This window comes from Parus major, chromosome 1A, assembly GCF_001522545.3.
Source record: "Parus major isolate Abel chromosome 1A, Parus_major1.1, whole genome shotgun sequence".
Taxonomy (NCBI): Eukaryota; Metazoa; Chordata; class Aves; order Passeriformes; family Paridae; genus Parus; species Parus major.
The window spans coordinates 46,265,277-46,284,819 of NC_031773.1; the positions used below are offsets into that span (position 1 = coordinate 46,265,277).

Consider the following 19,543-nt stretch of genomic DNA (forward strand, 5'->3'; position numbering starts at 1 on the left):
GAGACAACCCTCTGCCATTACAGAAAATACCATCTGATGCTGAAACCTCACCTGGAGATGAGATACCCCTTTCTTTTCTTTATAACCTTCACTGGATTTTTGGTTTTGATGGGCCTCATCTCAGCACCAGGATGTCAGACGACTAAAAGGAAAAGGACTGCTCTATAGTCACAGTCTCAGAGAAACCAGCAGATGTGCTAAGATAGTTCTTACAGATAGTTCTTAAAGATAGTTCTTACAGATAGTTCTTACAGATAGAGCTGCATCATAGACAGAGAGATGACAAAGATGCTTTGCCTTTTTCTTGTCCTTGGGTACTTCCCACTCCCCAAAAAGCCCATCAGCTCTCACCCTTCCTCCAGCAATGTATGCTTTTCCAAGGAGGTGGCCATCCACAGGTAGGTGCAGGCAGTCCCTCCACTCCATCACAGGCTGACATCCATGCCAGGTGAAATGCACACACCCACATACCCATGAACAGTGATCAGAGAGTGCAAAGAAAAGCTAAGGGACAGGAAATAGCAGAGCAGAGAAAGGGAGGACAAGAAGAAAAGTAAGAAGTGAGAGGGATGGTGAAAAGAAGAGATAATAATGGGATAGAAAGTGGAGAGGGAGTTACTTTGCAAGCAGTAGCTAAAAATCTCCCTGTGTTTACAGCAGCAAATGATGCATGAAATACACTGTCAGAAACGTGATGCCCAGAACCTATTGCTGCTAAATATTTAATCTGATTGGCAGGGAGCCGTTAAAACCTCAGTGTCTGGATCTCAAGCTTCTACAGAGCAACAGGTAAAGTAAATACATCAACATGTAGTGATTCACTGGGAGTGCCACCAGTCTTTCCAACCTGCAGTACTGGGCAGGGAAAGCTGCTGTCGATGGATATTAGCAACATTAGAAACAGGCTACAAGAAAGGTGCTGTTCGTGGACTTTGGCTCCCACTGAAACCTAGAGAAAAGGGGAAGGTGGATATGCCAATTGTCTTCTTCAGAAATTAGACCACACATGCTGCTGCAAAGATCTCACACAATGCAGCTCATGTCCCTCAAGCACTAGAAAGTCATGCAGAAGCTCGGTACATCGATGCTGCAGTTCTGCTGGCTCACACTTCCCTGCATGTAATCCCTGAAGCCAATCTGCGAGCAGACCAAAGGCTGCCTCCAGCAATCAGCTTCCACCGTCTGTCGAGCGTGAAGCAGGTCAGAACGTCCTGCACACGTGTGTCCTAACGCCAGCACCAAGAACGCAGCAGGGCAGCTGGGGCACAGGCAGGTACGCAGCCTTTGGGGTAGGAAACCTGAGCAGCTGCCACAGCAGCATCGGGAGGGGACACAGGGCAGCCCCCTGCTCACAGGGGCTTGCGCACGTGTATGTTTACACACCCAGTGCAGTCTCCCACTTTGCTGACTCTACCCATAAAACTCTCAGAGCCACTGCTGTCCATATTGGCCCTGGGGTCCCTGAGCCAGCAGCTGAGCTGAGTCTACGTTCCCAAACAGTGGCTTCTTGGAGCTTTGCAAAGGAGGAGGACTGTGTTTAGACAAAGCTTTTGCAGCTTACAAGTACAACTCCATTCTGATTTAGAGTCAAACCTGGCCACTCAGAGGTAGTCTGGGGAAAGAAATACACTTTCTTTTCAACCATTTTGTATTGTTCAAATCCACTCATTTCTAGAATGAAGGCATTTAGAGGGTTGTTTATTTAGGTATAATATAACATTTTAGATTTTCCAAAATTTACAAAGGTAAAAATATTCTGCTCTGCTATAGTGAGTTTCAGACCAAGTTCCCCACCACCATCCAATACTCCAGCAACAGGAGTACAGCTCTTCCTAAGAATTCTACAGGTACAGGGTATGTGGTTGATTCAGTGCACCTGCACTGACAACTCATAAACTCCATGAGCAAAGTAGCTACCTTCCAAAAAAAAAAGAATAAACAGATATAAATAAATACATAAGAAGTGGAAAGCCATGATAGAAATCTAGGGAAAAATCATTATGCTCCATACTAGTTTCAGAGGTCATGGGATTTTACTGTATCCAAAACCCCACATCACATAAAACATCTGCAAATGTAACACTGGCTGCAGAGCACTGGATGTCTGGGATGAGGGCTTCACACATAAGAACCACTGAGATTTTCTCTAGCCACAGATCTTGCAGATCTTCTGATAGATTCACCAGCATAAATCTCTCATCCTATTCCTCTTTCTGTATTTCTGGCTGCTTTGCTGTCCCTGTTGCAGCTGTTCAAGGAGCTGACTTCATCAGAATATGCTTTGTGAAGTGCTTTTCTGCTCTGTATGGTGCTTTTGCTTGCTTTCTTTCTTTCAGTAAGTGCCAAAACCACTGAAGAATGCCAAGGCTAGAGTTCTGAAAGCTAAGACCAAGTGAAAAGTATGATTCTGTGGCATCATCAGCTGAAAAGTGGCACCTCACAAGCACAAAAGAAAGTGCAACTTTTGAACACAGCTATACAGTGTTCACCGTCCCAGCTCACAGCAGCACAAGCAGGCTGAGTGACTTGCTCGTGGGCTCTGACAAATCCTGTTACTGCTTAAGACTTGTCCAAGCCCTGCTTGCCAGGCTTGTGAGAAGGTACTGTGGGCAGCTGACAAGGCAGAAGGAGACCTGTGCCTACATTTCAGCCACTCTAGGCTGACAGCCTGCTGTCCTCAACCAGCAATGAAAGTGGACTCGCCAGACCATTGAACTGCTGCAGGAAAAAACTGCTGGGGCAAAGAAGCAAAATTATTCTAATGACTGCAGCTCTTGATTAACTAAATAAAAGCCAATTACTGGAAAAGTCAGATAGGAGGACCCTGATGACATACCTCCTATCTTTACCACATGTTGAGTCTTCCCTGTCCTTCCAGGACAGCATAGCCCCACACTTGCACACAGTGCTTCAACCTTTGCCTTAAAAAGTGCCCTTACAAATTTGCAGCCAGAACCCATTTCTCTGATGCTGGGCTCCTGTCTCTCTTCGAAAATCCTCATAAAATCGGCCAGGAACTAGCTGTGACACCAGGACACAGTCACTGTCCTACAGGGAACTGTGCTGAAGCATTTATTTTACAAATGGCCCTCCAAACAGGTACCACAAAAGAGTATGTTTAGGGTGCTCTTCACATCACAGTCGACACAGCTATTCACCCAGAGAGACTGGAGCTACCAGGTAAGATACTGCACCAGCTAATGGCTCTGCTTCTTATCCTCACCTCTTCTTTTCACTTGGAAATGCACTCAGTCTTAAAAGCAGATCAGGAAATTAACATTTGCAGGCATAAAATACTTCCATGTATGAAATAGCCTAGCATGTGAAAATGGGCTTTATAATGAAAAAAGTGAAGAATTTTTTTAAGCACAACTGGATGAGAAAGACTGTGATAGGAGTTCTTGCTTCAAATTTTTCCATGCCTGTCAAAATGAGGAGATACAGAACTGCACTTTTTTTTTTTTTTTTTTTTTTTAGCTAATTAGGCAATTTTATTCCTCAAAAAACATTCATACCAAAGGGGGAAAAAAACTGAGCTAATCCACACTTTGTTGGAACTAATTCCTCATTGCATTTTTTTGTACAAAGTGTACATTCCCTCCATAGTCACTCCATTGCAAAAGACAGCATTCAAACAGATCTATAATCAAAGAAAAGATAAACAGAAACATTAGTAAACATGTTAGTACACATAATATGATTTAAAAACCTGCAAGAAAAAGCACCACAACTTTATCTTGTTCAGAAGCTCAAGAAGATTTTAGAGGTTCCAAAAGCACATGAAAATTTACTGAATCAAGAACAGTTTCCCAATGCCTGCAGTGTGTGATAAACAAGTGTCTCGTGTCATCTACATTAATAACAATTCCCCCACCCCTCCTGGCCTCCTTGTCACCCAACACTCAGGCTTCTTCTTTATACAGGTCCTGCTTTTCCCTGTTTCAGCCAAAGGCCCACTTTCTTCTAGATCTGCCCTTAGTGACTACAGGGAATGATTGGTCCCTGTCCTCTCTTTATAACAGTCCTTTGCAAAATTGCTTTTTGGTTTCCACCCACAGTTATCTTTCCTCTAGGCTGAACATCAACCAACATTGGCTGTCTCAGCATTTCTTACAGGGTTTAGTGTCTACTGTCATCTACCCCATCTCCATGCTTGCTCCTGCTCCATCCTGCAAACTGTCTTTTTTAAAACACTATGCCCTGACATGGATGCAACACTACACAGACAAAAGGACAGTAGGAAATTATCTATGGGTCCTGCAAATGAGAGGGGGAGGACTTCTGTGGGACTACCGCACCCCTTTCCTCCTCCCTAAGATAATTGTAGGCACTACTTGTAGCAAAGCTTCAAGAGTCTACCATCACTTCCCTGGAAACAGTACTTTAGCCTCTGCCACATTTCACAGCAGGAACTGTGCTGTCTATTCAGTGCTTTCTTTTGTTCATTTGCTGCTATTGTTTGGCTACAGCTACTTCTCAGTCTCTGGTTAGGCTCCTACACAACTCCAGTAGCAGCGCAGAGCAGGCATCTGACCAACAGCCACTCCGACAGCACCAAACAATCCCTCGTTCTATTTCTCCCTCCTCTCTGTTTACACTCTTAAGCACACACTTTAAGGCAGTCATCACATCACTTTTAATTGTCATTTGGCCAAGCTAAATGTAATTAGTTACTTTAATCTTCCCTCTTAGATCAATCCCTCCAGCATCTTAATCATTTTTGTTGCTCCACTGAATTTGTTCTAATATGCTGCCATCTTTGGGGCACTAAGTTCTCCAGAAATTAGACTAGGTACGCTCAGATCAGGCACATGAAGAAAACGCGACTAGAAACATGCAGAAAATATTTCCTTGCTTCAAGACACAACAGTTCTGTTTATGCAATCCAGAAATCACATCAGCCTCTTTGCTGCCGCATTGTACTGTGAGTGCATGTCTCATTTGCTAACCGGTGTAACCCCAGTGTCATTTCTAGCACTACTGCTTTCCAGGGGTGTACCTCTCATCTCTGCTTTCTTTCCAAGCACAGTCTGATTTTAACTCCTACTATTCAATTTACTATCCACTCTGTTAATCCCCAAATCCTATTCTGAGGTATGACTGCTTAGCTTGCTATGTATCTCAAATCTCTTTGATTTCCAGTGGAAATACTTTCACAAAGCAAAGGCATGGGGTTTGTCATCAGAGTGAAGTCAAGGCGTATCCCTAAATTCACAAGACAATATGGATGCTTCACAGACAGGTCCCCATCACCAGCCCCTCACCAAAAACTGCCAAAAGGTTTTCAAGGGCTTCAGTTTGCTTTGGTGATGACCAGTGCTGGGCTGCTGTGTGACAGCTTTGCTGCTTTCAGAAAACGCAGTGGGCCCTGGTGAGTCAGGCAAGGCCCTGTGACAACAATTGGGAGCACTAAGCAGGTGCTGCTTGGACATTCAGAAAGGTACTCCAAGGTACATTTTTGTGTGCTGCCTTTCCCTGTGAACACCCTCAAAGTGGGCATGGCATCTTCCCAATAGTCCCAACATCAGCTTCCTCAAACAGCGAAGCCTAAGCCTTCCCTCCTCATTTATTCCAAAGAGGGGGGAGGTGGGAGGCTATTTCAAAGCCTTTCTCTAAGACATCACATTTGTGCAAAGCACACCAGATCCTGCCTGAGCAGTGAGTAGTCATAGAATCAGGACCTTCATGCAAAGAGTATTTTTTAGGATGCAAAGGGAAAAAAACCCTTTCCCTTCTCCAAAACTTCTCCTTTTGAAATCTCCTTCAAAACTCTTCCCCTGCCCCTCCAGCTCCTAGATGCCAGAGCTTCCAACAGCTCCCAAAGTAGTTCAAAGGCTCTGAGACACAGTGGCTTTGCCTCCCCAGCCCCACTTACCGCCTGCAGAACTGCCCTGGCCCAAAGCTGTGCCCTACAGAATGAAGTCCAGTAGGGCTTTTCTAGGGGGAGAAAAGAAGATGGAAGAACAAGGGAAAGGTGGGAGTGGGTGAGGAACCTGCCCTGGGCAGCACTGATTCATCACCTCCATGGCTGCTCAGCTCCATGGAGGAGATGCTGCTCAGCCCAGCTCAGCTTCTGATAGCCACAAGGCATCTGTGGCTCAGCATTGCCTAAATGAAGTGGGGGGGGGGGGGGGGGGGGTCCCTTGACACTGCACCTCTGACTGTGCCTGCTCGCCTTCTGCTCTAGGACCCAGATAAAAGGGGCATATCTACCACACCAAGTGGGTTGCACCATCACTTTCCCTCTTCAAAGAAAATAAGTCCAAAATAAAGCAAAGGGCAAAATAAAAATAAAGCAAATACAATTTAAAGCAAATAAAATAAAGGGCTACTCCCTCCCACCCTCTCTTTTGAGTATGTACCACCATTGTGGGTAAACGTGTCAGCTCTCTCAGTCCTTCATGGTGCAGGTTTTAGCAGGACCAGAATGCAATTTACAGCCAGTGAAAGTCCAACAAGGTGTATAAATCTGTCTTCAGGCCACAACCTATTCTCATAACCCCTGTCAGCCCACTTCCTCCTCACCAGCATCAAGAGAAGTTTTTATGATTAACTTTCCAGACCCAGAAGGGACAAAGGAAGCTTAGCACAACTCAAGTCACTTGAAAAGCCACAACATGCGTGAATTGGCTGGATTCATGAGTTGTTAGCTACATGACAAAGATCTTTATAACAAAATCCATCTCAGCAGAGAGAGAAAACACAATGGGTTGCATAAAAATACAAAACTGTGTCTGTCCTTTCTATGTGCAGAAAACATGAGATGGCACAGATGAACACATACACCTTTCCCACACTGCACTTACTTAAAGCCCAAGAGTCCTCCTGCAGGAGACCAGTGTGCTTCTAGTTGAAAAGAAAGACCAGACCCATGTATATATCTAAAGCAGAGGAGCTCCATCCAAACCACCTGACTGTATCTCCAGGCACAGACCAAGGATGGCTGCTTTCTGCCACATGCTGATCAGCATAGACTAGACCAGCTCAAGCAGGATGGAGGTGATCAGCTTGGCTTCATCTAACTGGGAGCTGACTATGGCCAAGAGAGAGCTTAGTGTGGCTCTTACCTCCCCAGTCTAGCACATGACAAGATGATTCCCAATTAAATCATCTCCAAGCCCTTCAGTTTTGCACTCAGGAACTCCATCCATCCAAAGCACCACAAGTTCTGGTCAAGGTTCTACAGCTATTCCCCACTATGTTCTTCTGTTTACTGCTATGAATGTTTCATGTCCCATTGCCAGTTACAGGAGGCACAGCTTAACATTCTCCTCCCAAGTGAAACCTACCTTCTCTCCACATTGCTATTCTAATCTTTCATGGAACATACGATCTCCAGATGATTTTATCCAAGTTCTGTATTTCTTTGGCTGGTGTAATAAGTGTGGCATTTCAGTAAAGCCAATGCTCAAGCTGAGTCTTTTGCACACAAATTCTACAAACCTCAAGGCTTTAACTAAATAACACACATAGATCTGTCCTATGCAGGAAGAGCATTGGACCAAATATTGTCTTTCTGCCACTAAATATTTAGATATTCCTATAAGGAAATCGGAAATTTTAAAGGGAATTTAAGTCTTGAATGCTTTTTTTCCCCTCTCCCTCTGGATCTCTGACAGTAAAATCAAGTCCTATGATTTTTCCATCAAGTTTTGTCCAACTTTAAAATCATTTTATATTACTCTTTCAACGCAGTTCAGATTATGAGAAAAGATAATTAATTTGCTTTAAAAGTCTCAAATTTTGTTCAAATGGAAATTTCAGCTATGCCAAATACAGTCATTTTAAGCAGTTCTACCAGAGAGCATGGATGCTTTCTCCCCCAGGCACAGTCCATGAGGATTTGGGGGAGTAAACCCAATACAACTTAATCTGATCCCAAACCCAAATGTCAACTAGATTCTATACTACTCCTGTTTCACACTGCAGGAAAAGCAATACATTACATGATCAAGGAAACACCTGAAAACTTACATGGAAAAGAAGCATTTAAGAATCTGTTGGAACTTTATAATCATGTTATTTAACATTTGAGAAACAAGGAAATCATCAAACACAAGGACAAAAAAATAGCACCTTTTGTATTAACATGAAGCATTAATGCAGCACTCATTGCAGGCACTGAAAGAGCAGCCTTGACAATGCCTAAACAGCTCTTCATAATGTTCCTCCAATGACAAAAGTGAGCAAGTTTATAAACAAAAATACTTCAAAATTCATCTGATTCAAATAAATATTGGAAGCCCTTGCGTCTCATACCACAGAGCAGACATGGAACTGATGTTGAATCCACAACCAATGCCAAGATTCCCCATTTCAAAGGAACAGTGGAGCCAGTCTCTGGGCTGCAGCTGCACCCTTGTACAGGTACACATTGCAATTTGTCCTGCCACAGTTGCCAAACTGCACTATCACAGAAGACTGTCACTTCAGAGGGCACACAAATATCTGTATTACTCTGTGCACTTAAAAGGACACAGGGGACTGTTGGGGCAAACCTTCTCTCTAATTTTCTGTTTTGTTTGATTTTTATGCTTCATCATGCAAGCAGTATTTTCTTAGGAAAGATGTGCCTTGATAAAGATGGCAATGCTTCTAAATGCATGCAGGAAAAAATGTACAAAGACATATAATAAAATGTTTTTCTTAAACTAGCTCCCTCCTAGGACACAGTGGTGATAGAAGCAGCAAGCCCTGGTCATGTCTCCTTAATATCCAGAGTCCATCTCACCTGTAACATCCAGAGAAACAGGTCTCTGTGGGGTGCCACAGACCAGCCATATACGTCCTCATGTCTACAGGCCTCATGCATCAACTTGCCACGGTCTGGTTTGAAAGCAAGGTCTGAGAAATCCATAAGTTGTGGCCCAGCTCACTTAATGGGATATTGGTGTTATTTGCAAATTCAAATCACGTCTGAAAATGGTTTACATTGGACACAGACTAAGAAATCTCCAGGCCCTCATGTTCAAAAAAGAGATGGACTATCAGGAACCCAGTTTTTTACAGAAGAAAAATAGAAGACAGAGGACCAGGCATTAGGAGATTTTGGATTCCTCATGGAACATTCCTGTTTTCCAAACTGGGAGGTGAAAGAGTAATAATTTAATACAACTCTTGTCTCTTCTAGTTCCCAAACCAGTACATCCTTAAAATGCGTACACGCAGAACAAAAGAGATAATGAAAAGCTTTTAGAAAGCTCATCTATGTAGGCTACCAGTCAACAGGGATTAGCTTTTCTAGAGGGAAAGCTGGAGCACATCCGTGGGGCTCCTGCTCTACACTGCCCTTCAAAGAACCTGGTCTTTCCCCAATGACTCCCTGGAGTTCTGGAAACAAGTGTCCCACTGCCACTGTTCACTTCTGGGAAAACTCCCCTTTCCATATAAGAGTCTAACATCTCACCAAGCTTATGAAAGCAAATGCATAATGAACGATGAGAGGGGATATACTGAGGGATATGAACTGCAGGAATGAAAATCCCAAGTGATTTTAAAGATCAGGAGACAATTGTAAAGAGCTACCTGCACATTATAGGAAAAGATAAAAATTTTCATTGAAGCAGTAACTCTGGTTTCCTATCACAGAATCCATACTTCTTATCCCTCATCCTTCGTTTAAGAGCACTTGCTTGAGGATCAGGTCTTTTTTTCCTGGGAATTCATCTCCTCCTGTCACTTTATTCCCCACCTGGAATCAGCACTGGAGCTCAATGCTAAATGAAACATTTTGTTGTCATGTCACTGGGAAAAAACAAATGCACCCAAAGCAGAACAAGAACAAACCTGCACTGACTAATTTGGAGGAAGAATTAGCTCCCATGTCTCCCATGTCTCAGAGGACTCCACTGCCTCTGGGCTACAGAGCCTGTGCCTCCATTTCTTTCATGCTGAAATCACTTCTCTTTTTATAAGTAATTATTTTGCATTGGGCCAAAGAAACAAACTACATCCACAGCCCAGTCGTTAGAGCACTCCCTCTCCAGCACAATGAATAGGCATTTATATAAAGTAGAACCATTCCAACTGGAAAAGTTCCAACAGAGAAAGCATTACTGCAGAGGACCCAGTAGTCTGAGCCCTCATCTTGGCTAGGACAACCTCAGGGACAAGTCCCCCACTTCGAAGTATGCAGAATAAGGATGTGTCACACAAAACCCTGTTAGTTTTCTGCCGACCAGGCTGCTAGCTATTCTTTTCTCTGCTTTTTCATGAAAACACATAAAACACTGATTAAGCTCAGTGCAGAACTAGCAAAACCTCTGAAATTACTTTTTTTTTTTTTTTTTTTTTGTGGGACAGTTAACACATTTCCAAATGTCTTCTGTCAAAAACATTAATCATCTTCTCTAATGTCAAAAGCTGAAGTCAGGAATCAATCTGTCATAACAAAAAACACATAAAAGATTACTAAAGCAAGGCATGTCTTTAAACAACACTCCTCTCCTATGCATCTCCTGGTTTCTGAAAGTTATTATGCCCTCCAATAAGAAAAAAGGCCATTGAATAGAAAGGGTTGCTCATGTATGATACCGTCTGTGACACCCAGCTGCTGCTTCAGAGAGCTCCAAGGTACAGGCACTCGGTTCCTGCGAAGTTTTCCAAGTCCTGAAGTTCAGAAAACCTTGGAGTCCCTTTACTCTACATAGAAACGGTGGAAATTAAAAATGGTTAACACATGATCCTTGTCTCTCTCTCTCTCTGAATCCCTAGTTTGAAAGTTCACAAACTTTCAAACCAGAGATTCAAAGAGCTTTCTGCAAGAGCCACCGTATCTTTCAAGGCAGCCATCCCACAGCTATCATATTTTTCTAAGCTACTTAATTTTTGTCTCCTCCTGTTTAGGGTACTGGTGCCCCATCACTTAATGAAATTATTGCAATGTCTTTTCTGAGATTCTATTTATACTTTCATGGCATTTACCACTGTTACTTTCAGACTGAGTCTTAAAAGCTTCCTTCCAGAAAGACAGTACTGCAGACCACATACACGCTGATTTTATACTTTGACTTTCAACATTTCAGGACACTGTGTAAAATTTCAATTATATATGATAGTCACCTTTTCAGTAATAAATTAGAGGGTAATTTCAAGTTGCACCAAAAAACGTGGAAAGCTGAAAGGGAGAGACTGTGAGAACAGATTATGTCATTCTGTCGCTTTCATTAGACTCTCCCTTGAGGATTGTCAGCCTCTGATGTTTCATCTTGCCTCTGCCGAAACACACACGTCTGACAGGAGGGAATCTCCCCTGAGATACTTAGGCCACTGACTACAGCAGCCAGCAATAATAGAGAATTATAGAGGAGGAGAGAGAGGGGTGCAGGGATATGCAGATCCTTCCCATGTGCTTTCCATGCAAGCGTATGTCTACGTGCAAGTAGCCGCGAGTTAGTGCGTTCTAGTGCGTTTCCTCAGCCACAATGCACTTCAAATGCATTTCTAAGCAAAGCCTTGTGACAGAAATTCCACAGCAATCCATCTGTGTAAAATTAAACAACATCCTGCTTTACCTGGAACAAAGAGATTTACAGCAACCCTTTCTCCATCCTCCTCCTGGAGCAGGTGGAAGCATCCTGACACCTTTCCATACAGCAGTGGAGCCGTTCCTCTCACTGCACGGGCTTCAAAAACACTGCTGTGAAGGGCTGGGACTGCCCTTGGTTTTAGGATCCTAACAGTTCTTCTGCAATTCATTTCCAGGTGGTATTGGTTTAGGATACCTTCACCTCCCACATTCCAAACAGCCACTGTATATCTCCAGTACCTCATTTCCAGCTGTGAGTAGCAGAAGTCTCATGTGACACAGGGAAATCACGGACCCTTGTTACAACAGACTTGGATCTCTAACCTACTCATGCCCTGCTATATCTTGTTCATGGCCCACAAGCAGAGGTAACAACACGGGACCACTGCAATCTTAAGCTAACCATGAGGCTATTATGCCTATCACCTGAAAAATTTTCTGTTCATTAGGCAATCATCTGTGATGTAGGGCATGGTATTTGCACTAGTAAATTATCATCAGGTTGGTGACACCAGATTTTATCTGCCTCAGCTGGGTTCAAGTAGCCATCTCAACTCCTAGTCTGTTTTGAAGTAGTGAATTTAGTGGTCTTACATTTGTTTCCTTTTGAAAAAACCTCCAAATTATTCAAAGGTCATGCAGCAAGAAACTACATCATGTGAGAGAGTTGTATATATTATCTCCCAACAGTTCATGGCAACCCTAACTAAGATATTAAGTGAAGAAGCCAAATAAAAATGTGAAATCCTAAGACAGTGTATTGTGTCATTTCCTCCGTTTGAGTCTGAGTGTGTCCTGGACACCTGTATAGAAAATTCCTGATTCCCACAAAAAAAACACCAGAGGTTAGGATTATATGCTTGTTACTCTTTTTTAAAACAGTGTAATCCCCCAGCAGGGCTTCACCATAGTCACCATTTCTGCTGATGCACAGGAGGATTTACACAGGCACAGGCCGTAGGCCACATAGCATGTTCTTGATGCTGGCCAAACTCACAGTTCCAAAACAGCCCTTTCAGCCATCTCAGCTACTGGCAGGGGAATCTCTACTGACCCGAAGTAGGAAGATCCCTCACAGAACCCAGTGCCAGAGCTGCTTATCCAAACCCCAAGCAGGCACAGGAAGCTCCTCCAACTCAGAGCGCAAAGAAATGTGACTAGGCTGGCTAGTGAAGTGATGATCCTCAGAAACCACAATGTTCATGGCTGCCCACATCCCATTTTATCTTCTGGAGGCAGCAAAGAGGAGTAAACAGAAGGTATTTTTAAGCTGTATCTCATCTTGCAAGACAAAAGAATGACATCATGCAATAGCAAGGTGTGAATTTTCACATCGTTCAGTGTGTGATGATAAACCTCCCTCCCCTTGCAGTATCAGGTTTTGGCACAGTAGCTATTCAGCTGCTGTGACAGTGTAAAGCCTTGAAAGCAGTGGCTACAGACAGGTGAGGATTCTGAATGAAAAAGACATGGTCCCAATCTAAACAGCCCACTTATCCCAGGGTTCAAGAACTGTGCTTGCAAATGCTAAAGCATCATTCACACAGGACATGTTTGTAAACCTCTTCTGCCCAATTTCTATACTGCAGCTCTTGCCAGTCCCCTGAACAGTATGAGCTGTCACAACGTACCAGAGGTTTTGTAAACCAGGCATCTTTGGGGAGCTCCTGATACGTGCAAGCTGTGCCACCAGTCGATACCATCATTTTGACTCCTACAGGTACCATATGAAATTTGCTGCACAGAGCCAAACCAAATCAGGTTCCTCCAATGGGACAGTCTCTCCTTCCTGTGCACAGGACAAATCAACCTCATTATCTTTATTTCAAAGCTGTTTAGTTAGTCATGCAAATATCATGATCTGAGGTTCACTGGAGACAGACTTTATTAGATACAAAATCCTGATAGTTCAGCACCTACATCTAGCTTTAAATATCATCAGTTGCAGCTAATCTGCCAAATTTATCAGCTCTTCTACTGTCACTAAAACATTAGTGCAGTAAACATTTAATTTGATGTTTAATCTGTATTCTCTCTACTTCATCTTAAAGTCATTTATTTCCTGATCTGTCCTCTGTGACTAATGAGAATAATTGGCCCCTGTCCTCTTTCTGTAACAGTCTTTCATGTATTTGCAGACAGCTAAGGATCCACCCACAGTTGTCTTTTCTTCAGACTGAGCTTCCCTGGGTCTCTCTCATTCTTTCTTTACAGGTCGTGTTTTCTCTGCTCTGTGATCATTGTCTTAGTTCACTCCCGCACACTGCCCCCAGTCCTTCCCTCTCTTAGAAGTGCTGCCCTCAAACAGAACATAGTTACCTAAGCAGAGCTAAATCACATCTGTAAATAGGTTCTAGACAAATCATTTCACTATTTGAACAAACGAGGATTGTATACAGAGCTCACACATGGGCTGGACAGTGGGTTTGGAGGAGGATGGTGGTAGCTACACTGCTTCATTTCTTGATCCGTGGTTGAAAATCCAGACTGGAAGTACAGTAAGCAAGAACTGTTCCCATAACTAAATAGCTACACACAGACAAAGTAGTGTAGGATGACTGATACCTTGAGAAACAACTTAAGAGTTTGTCACATAGAGAGTTAATTGGTGGTGAGCTCCTACAACCCCAACATGACAGGGGTGTGCAGTAGTGACAGAATAATATCCCATGGATTATTCAGGCCAGATAACCTGGTAGCCCTGCACCTGTTTTAGTGGAGAAGCAATCAGTACAGAGGAGCCACCAAACAAGAAGATCAAATTCACATTTTTCCCCTTAAGAGCGTTTCTTTCCTATAAATGTTTCAGCACAGCTTTGCACACCAATGTTAGTAATACTAACACAAAGTACATGCTTCAGGAATACAGAAACATCTTCAATATTCAGAGCTAGCAACCTAACCTTTTACCTGAGCCACTTACAGTGACTCTTCAGTTCTAAACCTTCCTTGTGGATGGCGCTCGAAGCAAAGGGAGTGAATGCTGCAGAGGTCTCAGGCTAGTATCCCTTTCACTATGAGCCAATAACCACTCTAATTCCAAATTCATCCATATTGATATATCCAGATTATATATATTGATATAAAGCATGGTCTTCGATTGCTTGTGTTAGAAAGGGAAGAGAGCCACCCAGCATACTTTGCAGTCTAAAAATACCAGCTGTATTGGGAAGAATGAGCTGGCAGTGAGTCTCAGGACACATACCCTTTCACTTTTCACTTTTTTGGAGACCCTGGGTATGGAAAAATAACTATTTTTATTCTTCTCACATGAAGCATATTCAATGTATACATAAAAATTTTATAAAGAGAAGTCTGCCCCTTCTCCTGCCCAGAGTCGGTGTTCTGTTCTGTTTCCAAGAAAACACTGAATAAAAGGCAGCCTTGTCTCGAGAGGTCCAAATTAGCTATGGTTTGAATTGAATTTGAATTTGCACAGTTTGCACACCGCCTTGTGCCACACATTTGTTTCTGAGTGCATAGAGAGGGGATTTTTTTCTGCAGTGACCTCAGGCACATGGAGATACGCTGCTTGTTTTGCACAGATCACCACCCTGCACCTGGTCAATTTGTGCACACACCAGTTCACACTCCGATGTACAGGTCTAGCTGGGAGCTTGTGGTTTGCAGCTTAAGGAAGCAACAAGCTCCTGAACAATAAAGGATGGGTTTGCTTGGATTTTTTTTCCTGCCAACATGAAAGGTAGCTTTAACATCTAACCTGATCCAGTCAATCTCCTAGCTCCCAGGCACTCAGCACCATGGCACTAATTTTGCCAGAGTGAGCACCAGTCCATACCTGCCAGGACCCTTCTTACCTGTCTTTAGATAAACAGACAAGCAAGAAAGGTAAGTGGCAGGGATGCTGAAGCCCCCTTTGTCGTTGGAGAAATGGGTTTTTTAGTTCCCATTACAAGGCACTTTGCAGAAGCAGAAACACAAAACTCTTCAGAAGGGACAAGGCAGTACTAGCAGGTGGGCCATGCTTAGCTTTAAATAGCTTATTTTCCTCTGATTCCCCTTCTACATATTTCAGTGCTGTGATCTTCAAACTGCCATTTCATTTTACGCAGGGAGGTACCCAAGGCAGCAGCGAGTCTGTCTGACTGCAGCAAAGTGACAATTAATAAGTTGACTCACTTTGGTGTAGAGTTCTTGTGGATGGGTGGACAGAGAACAGATCAGGGTAGATCTAAGCATGCACTAATCAGCTGTGCCTCTCCCAAGAACTTTGTGCTTTTCTCTCATATATAAATAAATATCAAAGAAAGCTAATCACGGAGTTGCAGAAGAGTCAGGCAGGCCTAGAGCCCTGATGTCAGGCAGAGTGGGTACCACGAGCATTCCATGGTGGATTAGGCAATCACAATACACTGAGCCATCTTGCTCGGAAAGATCATCTAGTCCATCTTTCCTGTTAACTAATCAATTTTTTTTTTGGTGATTAATTGCAGTATACACAAATAAAATTTTAAAAATTAAAAAAAAACCCTGAATGTTCTCCAGCTGCAAGGTAGCTGTATTTCACCACTGCCCACCAAAGCACACTTCTAAGTAGAGTGAGTACAGACAGGGTAGAGCTGCGGCCCCTCTAAAGGCCAAGAAGATTAAACCTCTAGAGACCAGTCCTCAGTCTGGACTACCTCATAGGCAGCTTTTGTGCATCCTAAGGGTGGGAATGTGGAATGGAGCCCATTGCAGATACAAGCAGTGCTATCTGTACAGTGCTCCCACCCTCTGCCAGCTTGGGGGAATGAAAAAACAGCACCAGGAATCAAATCCAGACCTCCCACATGGTACTGAAGAGAGACCAATTCCTAGTGCCAACCCAGGCAATGTGAGTCCAGTGTGGGAATCCAAGTGCAGCTCCACAGCTCTGGCACCAGAAGCGAGGTCCACCTGCCCTCTTCCAAACCAAGCACAAGAAACAGCCCCAACAACATGAAATATAAATTAATTACATCACCTTCAGTGATGGATCAGGTGCTGGTTCGTAGGTTGATAGACTTTTTATAAGGGACAGTTAGTAATCCAAAATAAGGATAAGTCAAAGTGTCAGCTATTAGATAGGGACAGTAGCTTGGGATTTTGCCCGTTCTGTACTTTCCACCCCTCCATGATCTCTTGCATGATGCTCTGGCATGCACAGGTCCAATGTAGAACTCAGCCAACAATGCTGGTATCCTGAGACCTTTGCTCAGAACAGGATGTCTGGGTGCTGCTGCTGACACCTTCCTTTGCTCAGCAATGGTCTCACTGGCACAGGGATTACAAGAGGCACTAGGACAGGCTGAACTGGCTGGTGCAGCAGGTGTGTGCCAACAGGTCAGAGTCCAGGGTCCCTGGGAAGAGGAGTTGTGGCTTTGACCATGCTTCCTTCCTTTTCTCTGCTGAAATCAGCCCCTGTGTAAAAATGGCTGAGCCAAGAGGAAGGTGAAGCAGATCTCACCGTCCCTGGTCTGTTTCCTGACTCTGTCCTCAACCTGTTCCATCGTGCCCCTCTGAGACCTCCACCCAGGACTGGGAGGCAAGCTGGTGTGGTGAGGGACCTAAGAAAAGCAGGATATATGGAAGCAACAAGAGCTGCTGCTTTGGGGTGGCGTGGGTGAGCAGTTGAAAATTGCCCATAGCCGCACCTCCCCTCTTGCAGAGCACCCTGCACCCACGAACAAACTGCTGCTCTCTACAGAGCTGCAGCTGGGGCACACCAGGTCACCCAACAGAGCAGGGTGCTGTGTCCCTGCTCTGCTCCCCAAGGCCCTGGGGTGTGGGACAGCACTAGCACCCCATGAGCTGAGGGTGTTGCATACCCAGCCCTTCCTGCCTGCCCAAGAGGCAGCTCAGGAGGGATCAGCTGTCACCATACACTGCTTGCAAAGCCTGAGATGGCTGTGCTTGATGGTGGGGAAGGCAGTGTTACTGGGCATCCCCTTTTGCCCATACTGGAGCTTGCGGAGAAGATGAGAAAAAAATCACAGGTAAAAGTAGCAGCCAGAGACACTGGGCAGTAAAGAGGAGTGAGGATGTGGGCCGGTGCTCCTGACTCCCACGGCTGAGCATCAAAGCTTTAAGACCCCTCCCCAAGTCGCACCTGCCCTGCTCCACCTCTGCGTGAGCCTGGCCCTGGTGATGGCTCGGCAGGGCTGTGGCAGGGCTGTGACAGGGCTGTGGCAGGGCTGTGACAGGGCTGTGACAGGGCTGTGACAGGGCTGTGGCAGGGCTGTGGCAGGGCTGTGGCAGGGCTGTGGCAGGGCTGTGGCAGGGATGCGGCACCCACTCGGGCCGGGTGCCCTGCTGGCGGGGCTGGCGGCTGTGGCAGGCAGCGGGCAGACAGGGCTGGGCGCAGCTCTCTACAGGAGCAGGCGGCCTGGCCCCGCTGCCCACGGCTGCCACCCTGGCCAGGCACCCGAGAAAACCTTTCCCACTGCCGTCCGATGTGCCTGCAAAACCCAGAGTAGGTGCAGGGACTGAGCCCACCTTCCCCTTTCCGTGCATCCCCCGCCCCCGGGGTTTGTGCTTTTTAGGGGCTCTCAGAGGTAAGCGATGGTCCACGAAGAGGGCTACAATTCCCCACCGATTTGGGGCTGGGGTCCTGGGAAGATCAGGGGGCTCCGAGGCCTGAGAAATTCCTTCGGAAAACGGGGGAAAGGCTCCCACACGCCCTCCTCTCCGCACAGGTAAACTTTCTACTCCCACTTGCGGCGAGGGAGGGAGAGCTCAGGCGGGGAGGATCCAGGCGCGGATACCCTGGGAAGCCTTAGATATTTATAGAAGCACAGCCAGAATATGTCAGGAAAGGTGGCTCTCAACCCCTTCACGCGGAACCGCTCCTGGTTTTTAACAATAGGCCGACAAAACCCGCTCAGAAATGTAGCAATGAGCTACTGGAAGGATGCAGGCAAAGGAGGTGGTAGGAAAGGCGCGCCCCCGCCTCGGCACGCTCCGGATGCATCAAGGGCTGAGAGTGTCTCCAGGCTGCCTCACCCCGCAGCAGGGCTGGAGGGTGACCCCCCCTTCCTCCTCCCTCTGCTGTGGGGTGCGCCTCCCGCTCCTCTTGCCGCCCCCCGCACACTGCCAGGCTTCGGGTCTGGAAGGGAGAGGCGGCTCGGGGGGAGCCTGGGCGGGGGGCTGGCGATGCGGGTAAGGGTGCTGGGGGTCCGCCCCCGGGGGCGGCTGTGCAGCAGCTCACCCCTACCCCCGCCTCTCCCGCAGACCCACGCGTGACGGGCGAAGCGGCGCGGCGGGCACGGGCTGAGGCTTAAAATAACCCCGAGACTTTCAACACCTTGTGCCCGGCGCTCCCGCACCCCCCGGCGGCTCCGCTGCCTTTGTCTTGCCACCATCTTACGGAAAGACTCACATGTCACGTTACGGTCGGGATGCACCGGTATCTCTCGCGTATCTACAGCCCAGCGGCACGATAGCCATTTTGCATCCCTCCCGAGTGGGCTGGGGAAGGGGCTGCCGGCGCGGGGCCGCGGGGTGCCAGGCGCCGTGGATGGGGAGGAGGAGGGAAGGAGGGAAGGGGCGAGGCGGAGAGGGGCCACGATGCCCGCCGGTAGCACCAGGAGGACGGGGATCAATTAAAACACGTGAAGTTGCCTGAATACAGCGCCTCGTAGGTTCAGGCTAAGTCGCTTGACGTGCTTGGACTTAAAATAGCCCTCCACCTCCACGCAAGCAGGCGCACTCGCCCCGGTGCTGGGCGGGCTCCTGCCGCGGTGCCAGGGGCGGCCCCGGCCACTCCCCGGGCCCCGGCCCCGGCCCCCGCGTTAGGCCGCTCACGATCGAGAGGTCGGCGTGGGTTTTCAATAATGCACCACCCTCCTCGGCAACAAGCGGGTTTCTACGTCCTGTTGTTCCTGACGAGCCCTGCTTTCACATCAAAGCATGGCAAGGAGCCGCTGGACCAGTGAAAAGGAGGAGGCAGTTTGCGGGTGGATGGATGAAAATTATTTTCATATTCACCCCTTTCCAAAGCCGTGTTCCTCCTCCCATGTCTCCCCCGACCCCACC

General features: G+C 46.1%; 1 protein-coding gene across 1 annotated transcript in view; it reads right to left on the bottom strand.

Moving 5' to 3' along the window:
• GRIN2B (glutamate ionotropic receptor NMDA type subunit 2B) overlaps nucleotides 1-19,543 on the bottom strand; it is a 207,830-nt gene that overhangs the window by 187,194 nt on the left and 1,093 nt on the right. The window lies entirely within an intron of this gene.